Source organism: Pseudophryne corroboree, chromosome 11, assembly GCF_028390025.1.
Source record: "Pseudophryne corroboree isolate aPseCor3 chromosome 11, aPseCor3.hap2, whole genome shotgun sequence".
In the NCBI taxonomy this organism is placed as follows: Eukaryota; Metazoa; Chordata; class Amphibia; order Anura; family Myobatrachidae; genus Pseudophryne; species Pseudophryne corroboree.
In genome coordinates this window covers 215300882-215311435 of record NC_086454.1, presented here as the reverse complement: position 1 = coordinate 215311435, position 10554 = coordinate 215300882, and positions in this window count along the sequence as shown.

Here is a 10554-nt window from a genome sequence, read left to right as displayed (position 1 = left end):
GGGGAGGTTAGGGTTAGACTGCGGACAGGGAGGGTTAGGGGGTAAGGGAGGGTGGTTAGGGTATCCTGCGCACCCTTGTTGGCATCTGTATACTGACTGCTGGCATCCCGACGGCCGGCTTCTTGTACTGGATCCCTCACACTGATTTTGTGCTACTGTCCTTCAGGATTATTATACACAGACAGAAAAATATATCAATAAATAGAATAGATTATCCTTGTGCAAATAGCACTTTAATACCAAAAGACAAGTTTCAAAATTGCTGCTGCACACCTGGAGAGTATTGCCAATTCTCTCAAACAAACATAGTGGGGGGAAAATAGTAGTAGGTGGCACAGCACACAAAAGTACAAAAACCAATAAATATCAAATATCTTAATATATTAAAACACACACACACACACACACACACACACACACACACACACACACACACACACACACACATATACTGGTTGTTTGCGGACCGGCACTCCCTTACAAGGTCTCTGTGGCTCCGGTGCCCTCACTGGTAGACAAATGCAGGTTAGAACACGAGAAGTGGCACTCGGAGACTTAAATGGTCAAAAATTGTATTCACTACAACTCCATCATTTCGTGGGATCCTATGTCCCCTTTTCACCTTGACAAAGGGGACATAGGATCCCCGAAACGTTGGAGTTGTAATGAATACAATTTTTGACCATTTAAGTCTCCGAGTGCCGCTTCTCGTGTTTTAACCTGTATATATATATATATATATATATATATATAGCTCTGAATACGACCGGCACTCCTACGGCAAAGGATAATTACCAGGGTGCCTTCCCGTGGCACCACAAGGCCCAGCAGACAAAAGTAAAGTAAAGGGCGGCACTCCAATGGTTTTGGAAAAAAACAGCTCACCAAGCCAGCTTCAATTCAATCAACATTTCAGGTGTCTTTATTAACACCTTTCGTCACGAAAGGTGTTAATAAAGACACCTGAAACGTTGATTGAATTGAAGCTGGCTTGGTGAGCTGTTTTTTTCCAAAACCATTGGAGTGCCGCCCTTTACTTTACTTTTATATATATATATATATATATATATATACAGGTTGAGTATCCCTTATCCAAAATGCTTGGGACCAGAAGTATTTTGGATATCGGATTTTTCCGTATTTTGGAATAATTGCATACCATAATGAGATATCATGGTGATGGGGCCTAAGTCTAAGCACAGAATGCATTTATGTTTCGTATACACCTTATACACACAGCCTGAAGGTCATTTTACCCAATATTTTTAATAACTTTGTGCATTAAACAAAGTGTGTGTACATTCACACAATTCATTTATGTTTCATATACACATTATAAACACAGCCTGAAGGTCATTTAATACAATATTTTTAATAATATTTAATTTAATACAATATTTTTAATAACTTTGTGTATTAAACAAAGTGTGTGTACATTGAGCCATCAGAAAACAAAGGTTTCACTATCTCACTCTCACTCAAAAAATTCAGTATTTCGGAATATTCCGTATTTCGGAATATTTGTATATGGGATACTCAACCTGTATATATATATATATATATATATATATATATATATATATATATACATACATACACACACACACACACACACACACACACACACACACACACACACACATATACTGGTTGTTTGCGGACCGGCACTCCCTTACAAGGTCTCTGTGGCTCCGGTGCCCTCACTGGTAGACAAATGCAGGTTAGAACACGAGAAGTGGCACTCGGAGACTTAAATGGTCAAAAATTGTATTCACTACAACTCCATCATTTCGTGGGATCCTATGTCCCCTTTTCACCTTGACAAAGGGGACATAGGATCCCCGAAACGTTGGAGTTGTAATGAATACAATTTTTGACCATTTAAGTCTCCGAGTGCCGCTTCTCGTGTTTTAACCTGTATATATATATATATATATATATATATATATAGCTCTGAATACGACCGGCACTCCTACGGCAAAGGATAATTACCAGGGTGCCTTCCCGTGGCACCACAAGGCCCAGCAGACAAAAGTAAAGTAAAGGGCGGCACTCCAATGGTTTTGGAAAAAAACAGCTCACCAAGCCAGCTTCAATTCAATCAACATTTCAGGTGTCTTTATTAACACCTTTCGTCACGAAAGGTGTTAATAAAGACACCTGAAACGTTGATTGAATTGAAGCTGGCTTGGTGAGCTGTTTTTTTCCAAAACCATTGGAGTGCCGCCCTTTACTTTACTTTTATATATATATATATATATATATATATACAGGTTGAGTATCCCTTATCCAAAATGCTTGGGACCAGAAGTATTTTGGATATCGGATTTTTCCGTATTTTGGAATAATTGCATACCATAATGAGATATCATGGTGATGGGGCCTAAGTCTAAGCACAGAATGCATTTATGTTTCGTATACACCTTATACACACAGCCTGAAGGTCATTTTACCCAATATTTTTAATAACTTTGTGCATTAAACAAAGTGTGTGTACATTCACACAATTCATTTATGTTTCATATACACATTATAAACACAGCCTGAAGGTCATTTAATACAATATTTTTAATAATATTTAATTTAATACAATATTTTTAATAACTTTGTGTATTAAACAAAGTGTGTGTACATTGAGCCATCAGAAAACAAAGGTTTCACTATCTCACTCTCACTCAAAAAATTCAGTATTTCGGAATATTCCGTATTTCGGAATATTTGTATATGGGATACTCAACCTGTATATATATATATATATATATATATATATATACATACATACACACACACACACACACACACACACACACACACACACACACACACACACACACACACACACACACACACATATTATGGTGAGAGGGCTTGTGTCTCACCACAATTGCCCACATTCTGGTGAAATCAGCTCCCTCCATGGGTGAAGGAGAAAACAAGGCCTGCACATTCTGCACCTGTAATGGAGATTTATAATTCCATGCCTTCTAAATTGCACAGATGTAGCTGGAGAAACATGAGGTATGGGTTTTCCAGCTCACCCAGAGACAGCAGGAAGTCAGGTGAAAGAGAAGGGTTTAAAAATCCCTCTTACCCACAATGCATTGCACTGGTGCCTGTTACAGGCCAGTGAGCAGGGCTGAGTGTATAGTGCCAGGGACTGTGGACATTGGTCGTGCCAAGAGAGCATGGCATGTACATTTAGCTCTACATTTCTCTAACTGTCTAACTATACATTTTTCTATCTATACATTTCCCTATCTTTCTACTAGTGATGAGCGGGTTCGGTTCCTCGGAAACCGAACCCCCCCGAACATCACCCATTTTACACGGGTCCGAGGCATACTCGGATTCTCCCGTATGGCTCGGTTAACCCGAGCGCGCCCGAACATCATCATCCCGCTGTAGGATTCTCGCGAGATTCGGGTTCTATATAAGCAGCCGCGCATCGCCGCCATTTTCACTCGTGCATTGGAAATGTTAGGGAGAGGACGTGGCTGGCGTCCTCTCCGTTTATTGTTGATGCAAATAATTGTGCTTGCTTATTGCTTAATTGTGGGGACTGGGGAGCAGCTGTATAATATACGAGGAGTACAGTGCAGAGTTTTGCTGATCAGTGACCACCAGTTTTATCCGTTCTCTGCCTGAAAAAAACGCTCCTTATCTGTGCTCAGTGTACTACATATATCTGTGCTCACACTGCTTAATTGTGGGGACTGGGGAGCAGCTGTATTATATAGGAGGAGTACAGTGCAGAGTTTTGCTGACAGTGACCACCAGTATACGTTGTCTGCCTGAAAAACACTCCATATCTGTGCTCAGTGTGCTGCATATATCTGTGCTCACACTGCTTTATTGTGGGGACTGGGGACCACCAGTATATTATATAGGAGGAGTACAGTGCAGAGTTTTGCTGACAGTGACCACCAGTATACGTTGTCTGCCTGAAAAACACTCCATATCTGTGCTCAGTGTGCTGCATATATCTGTGCTCACACTGCTTTATTGTGGGGACTGGGGACCACCAGTATAATATATAGGAGGAGTACAGTGCAGAGTTTTGCTGACCAGTGACCACCAGTATACGTTGTCTGCCTGAAAAACACTCCATATCTGTGCTGCATTGTAGTATATAGTAGGAGTACAGTGCATAATTTTGCTGACCACCACTATATAATATATAGGAGTACGGTACAGAAGACCACTGCTGTACCTACCTCTGTGTCGTCAAGTATACTATCCATCTATACCTGTGGTGCATTTAAGTTTTGCACAGTTTGCTTACCACCAGTATATAATATATAGCATTAAGGTACAGTAGGCCACTGCTGTACCTACCTCTGTGTTGTCAAGTATACTATCCATCCATACCTGTGGTGCATTTAAGTTTTGCACGGTTTGCTGACCACCAGTATATAATATATAGCATTACGGTACAGTAGGCCACTGCTGTACCTACCTCTGTGTCGTCAAGTATACTATCCATCCATACCTGTGGTGCATTTAAGTTTTGCACAGTTTGCTGACCACCAGTATATAATATATAGCATTACGGTACAGTAGGCCACTGCTGTACCTACCTCTGTGTCGTCAAGTATACTATCCATCCATACCTGTGGTGCATTTAAGTTTTGCACAGTTTGCTGACCACCAGTATATAATATATAGCATTACGGTACAGTAGGCCACTGCTGTACCTACCTCTGTGTCGTCAAGTATACTATCCATCCATACCTGTGGTGCATTTAAGTTTTGCACAGTTTGCTGACCACCAGTATATAATATATAGCAGTACGGTACAGTAGGCCACTGCTCTACCTACCTCTGTGTCGTCAAGTATACTATCCATCCATACCTGTGGTGCATTTCAGTTGTGCGCAGTATATATAGTAGTAGGCCATTGCTATTGATACTGGCATATAATTCCACACATTAAAAAATGGAGAACAAAAATGTGGAGGTTAAAATAGTGAAAGATCAAGATCCACTTCCACCTCGTGCTGAAGCTGCTGCCACTAGTCATGGCCGAGATGATGAAATGCCATCAACGTCGTCTGCCAAGGCCGATGCCCAATGTCATAGTAGAGAGCATGTAAAATCCAAAAAACAAAAGTTCAGTAAAATGACCCAAAAATCAAAATTGAAAGCGTCTGATGAGAAGCGTAAACTTGCCAATATGCCATTTACCACACGGAGTGGCAAGGAACGGCTGAGGCCCTGGCCTATGTTCATGGCTAGTGGTTCAGATTCACATGAGGATGGAAGCACTCATCCTCTCGCTAGAAAAATGAAAAGACTTAAGCTGGTAAAAGCACAGCAAAGAACTGTGCGTTCTTCTAAATCACAAATCCCCAAGGAGAGTCCAATTGTGTCGGTTGCGATGCCTGACCTTCCCAATACTGGACGGGAAAAGCTTGCGCCTTCCACTATTTGCACGCCCCCTGCAAGTGCTGGAAGGAGCACCCGCAGTCCAGTTCCTGATAGTCAAATTGAAGATGTCACTGTTGAAGTACACCTGGATGAGGATATGGGTGTTGCTGGCGCTGGGGAGGAAATTGACAAGGAGGATTCTGATGGTGAGGTGGTTTGTTTAAGTCAGGCACCCGGGGAGACACCTGTTGTCCGTGGGACGAATATGGCCATTGACATGCCTGGTCAAAATACAAAAAAAATCAACTCTTCGTTGTGGAATTATTTCAACACAAATGCGGACAACAGGTGTCAAGCCATGTGTTGCCTTTGTCAAGCTGTAATAAGTAGGGGTAAGGACGTTAACCACCTCGGAACATGCTCCCTTATACGTCACCTGCAGCGCATTCATCATAAGTCAGTGACAAGTTCAAAAACTTTGGATGACAGCGGAAGCAGTCCACTGACCACTAAATCCCTTCCTCTTGTAACCAAGCTCCTGCAAACCATACCACCAACTCCCTCAGTGTCAATTTCCACCTTACACAGGAAAGCCAATAGTCCTGCAGGCCATGTCACTGGCAAGTCTGACGAGTCCTCTCCTGCCTGGGATTCCTCCGATGCATCCTTGAGTGTAACGCCTACTGCTGCTGGCGCTGCTGTTGTTGCTGCTGGGAGTCAATCGGCATCCCAGAGGGGAAGTCGGAAGACCACTTGTACTACTTCCAGTAAGCAATTGACTGTCCAACAGTCCTTTGCGAGGAAGATGAAATATCACAGCAGTCATCCTGCTGCAAAGCGGATAACTCAGGGTCTTGTCAGCCTTGGTGGTGAGAAACGTGGTTCCGGTATCCACCGTTAATTCAGAGGCAACTAGAGACTTGACTGAGGTACTGTGTCCCCGGTACCAAATACCATCTAGGTTCCATTTCTCTAAGCAGGCGATACCGGAAATGTACACAGACGTCAGAAAAAGAGTCACCAGTGTCCTAAAAAATGCAGTTGTACCCAATGTCCATTTAACCACGGACATGTGGACAAGTGGAGCAGGGCAGACTCAGGACTATATGACTGTGACAGCCCACTGAGTAGATGTATTGCCTCCCGCAGCAAGAACAGCAGCGGCGGCACCAGTAGCAGCATCTAGCAAACGCCAACTCGTTCCTAGGCAGGCTACGCTTTGTATCACCGCTTTCCATAAGAGGCACACACCTGACAACCTCTTACGGAAACTGAGGAACATCATCGCAGAATGGCTTACCCCAATTGGACTCTTCTGGGGATTTGTGACATCGGACAACCCCAGCAATATTGTGCGTGCATTACATCTGGGCAAATTCCAGCACGTCCCACGTTTTGCACATACATTGAATTTGGTGGTGCAGAATTATTTAAAAAAACGTCAGGGGCGTGCAAGAGATGCTGTCGGTGGCCCGAAGAATTGCGGGCCACTTTCGGCATTCAGCCACCGCATGCCGAAGACTGGAGCACCACCAAACAGTCCTGAACCTGCCCTGCCATCATCTGAAGCAAGACGTGGTAATGAGGTGGAATTCAACCCTCTATATGCTTCAGAGGATGAAGGAGCAGCAAAAGGCCATTCAAGCCTATACATCTGCCCACGATATAGGCAAAGGAGGAGGAATGCACCTGACTCAAGCGCAGTGGAGAATGATTTCAACGTTATGCAAGGTTCTGCAACCCTTTGAACTTGCCACACGTGAAGTCAGTTCAGACACTGCCAGCCTGAGTCAGGTCATTCCCCTCATCAGGCTTTTGCAGAAGAAGCTGGAGACATTGAAGGAGGAGCTAAAACAGAGCGATTCCGCTAGGCATGTGGGATTTGTGGATGGAGCCCTTAATTCGCTTAACCAGGATTCACGGGTGGTCAATCTATTGAAATCAGAGCACTACATTTTGGCCACCGTGCTCGATCCTTAATTTAAAACCTACGTTGTATCTCTCTTTCCAGCAGACACAAGTCTGCAGAGGTTCAAAGACCTGCTGGTGAGAAAATTGTCAAGTCAAGCGGAACGTGACCTGTCAACAGCTCCTCCTTCACATTCTCCCGCAACTGGGGGTGCGAGGAAAAGGCTAAGAATTCTGAGCCCACCCGCTGGCGGTGATGCAGGGCAGTCTGGAGCGAGTGCTGACATCTGGTCCGGACTGAAGGACCTGGCAACGATTACTGACATGTCGTCTACTGTCACTGCATATGATTCTGTCACCATTGAAAGAATGGTGGAGGATTATATGAGTGGCCGCATCCAAGTAGGCACGTCAGACAGTCCGTACGTATACTGGCAGGAAAAAGAGGCAATTTGGAGGCACTTGCACAAACTGGCTGTATTTTACCTAAGTTGCCCACGCTCCAGTGTATACTCCGAAAGAGTGTTTAGTGCAGCCGCTCACCTTGTCAGCAATCGGCGTACGAGGTTACTTCCAGAAAATGTGGAGAAGATGATGTTCATCAAAATGAATTATAATCAATTCCTCCGTGGAGACATTCACCAGCAATTGCTTCCAGAAAGTACACAGGGACCTGAGATGGTGGATTCCAGTGGGGACGAATTAATAATCTGTGAGGAGGGGGATGTACACAGTGAAAGGGGTGAGGAATCGGAGGATGATGATGAGGTGGACATCTTGCCTCTGTAGAGCCAGTTTGTGCAAGGAGAGATTGATTGCTTCTTTTTTGGTGGGGGCCCAAACCAACCAGTCATTTCAGTCACAGTCGTGTGGCAGACCCTGTCGCTGAAATGATGGGTTTGTTAAAGTGTGCATGTCCTGTTTATACAACATAAGGGTGGGTGGGAGGGCCCAAGGACAATTCCATCTTGCACCTCTTTTTTCTTTCATTTTTCTTTGCATCATGTGCTGTTTGGGGACAATTTTTTTGAAGTGCCATCCTGCCTGACACTGCAGTGCCACTCCTAGATGGGCCAGGTGTTTGTGTCGGCCACCTGTGTCGCTTAGCTTAGCCATCCAGCGACCTTGGTGCGCCTCTTTTTTTCTTTGCATCATATGCTGTTTGGGGACAATTTTTTTGAAGTGCCATCCTGCCTGACACTGCAGTGCCACTCCTAGATGGGCCAGGTGTTTGTGTCGGCCACTTGTGTCGCTTAGTTTAGCCATCCAGCGACCTTGGTGCACCTCTTTTTTTCTTTGCATCATGTGCTGTTTGGGGACAATTTTTTTGAAGTGCCATCCTGCCTGACACTGCAGTGCCACTCCTAGATGGGCCAAGTGTTTGTGTCGGCCACTTGTGTCGCTTAGCTTAGTTACACAGCGACCTTGGTGCGCCTCTTTTTTTCTTTGCATCATGTGCTGTTTTGGGACAATTTTTTTGAAGTGCCATCCTGCCTGACACTGCAGTGCCACTCCTAGATGGGCCAGGTGTTTGTGTCGGCCACTTGTGTCGCTTAGCTTAGTCACAGCGACCTTGGTGCGCCTCTTTGTTTCTTTGCATGATGTGCTGTTTGGGGACTATTTTTTTGAAGTGCCATCCTGCCTGACACTGCAGTGCCACTCCTAGATGGGCCAGGTGTTTGTGTCGGCCACTTGTGTCGCTTAGCTTAGCCATCCAGCGACCTTGGTGCACCTCTTTTTTTCTTTGCATCATGTGCTGTTTGGGGACTATTTTTTTGAAGTGCCATCCTGTCTGACACTGCAGTGCCACTCCTAGATGGGCCAGGTGTTTGTGTCGGCCACTTGTGTCGCTTAGCTTAGCCATCCAGCGACCTTGGTGCACCTCTTTTTTTTTCTTTGCATCATGTGCTGTTTGGGGACTATTTTTTTGAAGTGCCATCCTGTCTGACACTGCAGTGCCACTCCTAGATGGGCCAGGTGTTTGTGTCGGCCACTTGTGAGGTGTGAGATGTTCAGAATAGACTGAAAATGAGTGGAAATTATGGTTATTGAGGTTAATAATACTATGGGATCAAAATGACCCCCAAATTCTATGATTTAAGCTGTTTTTGAGGGTTTTTTGTAAAAAAAAACACCCGAATCCAAAACACACCCGAATCCGACAAAAATTTTTCAAGGAGGTTTTGCCAAAACGCGTCCGAATCCAAAACACGGCCGCGGACCCGAATCCAAAAACAAAACCCGAAAAATTTCCAGTGCACATCACTACTTTCTACTATCTATCTCTCTAATCATTATCCTACCTATACATTTATCTAGACATTTCACTTACTATACATTTTCATAACTATGCATTTCTCTATCTACCTATGCATTACTCTATCTCTACATTTCTCTAACTCTCTGCCTATTCATTTTTCTTTCTTTATGTACATTTTTATATAAATACATTTGTCCATCTTTCTATCTGTACATTTCGCTATGTATACATTTCCCTATCTCTCTATGTATACATTTCTCTATCTCTCTGCCTTTACATTACTCTATCTCTACATTTCTCTTACTCTCTACCTATACATTTTTCTTTCTATCTGTAAATTTCTATCTAAACATATCTGTCTATCTTTCTCTCTACACATTATATATATATATATATATATATATATATATATATATATATAGATACAGAGAACACGGCACTCCTGGTGTCTCAATCAATTGCTTTTTTAGGCTGGTAGTAGACAACGTTTCAATGACATTTATTAAGTCATTTTCCTCAGGTCAAGATAAACAAGTGAACAAGTCTTACCTTATAAAGTGTACCATCACCCATGTGCAAATGCGTGCTGCGGGCTGCGGGACGCCGCCCGCCCCGTCCAGCGCGCCTGGGGATGACGTAGCGCTACGTCATCATCCCTTACCGTGCTCCCCGTCACCATGGTTACAATGTGCAATAAAAACAACGGACGTACAGCTGGAAATACAAGAAGTAGCGGGCATGATATAAATACATACTACAAGCATCTGTGCAAGCATCACATAATGGGAGCAGGCATATAAGCATGATTAGAAGCAGTCATATACACATTACTAGCATATCAACGTTGTACCTACTATTATAGTGTAGTAAAAAACATACTATGTTGCATGTAATACATCATAAGTGAGCCATACATGTTGACCATAATGAGTGCAAACATGCACCAATATATAGACTGCATGCTAAAGTTATGACATACTCAACCAGGTGGTATACTACCTAGCATCCAATGCGGACTA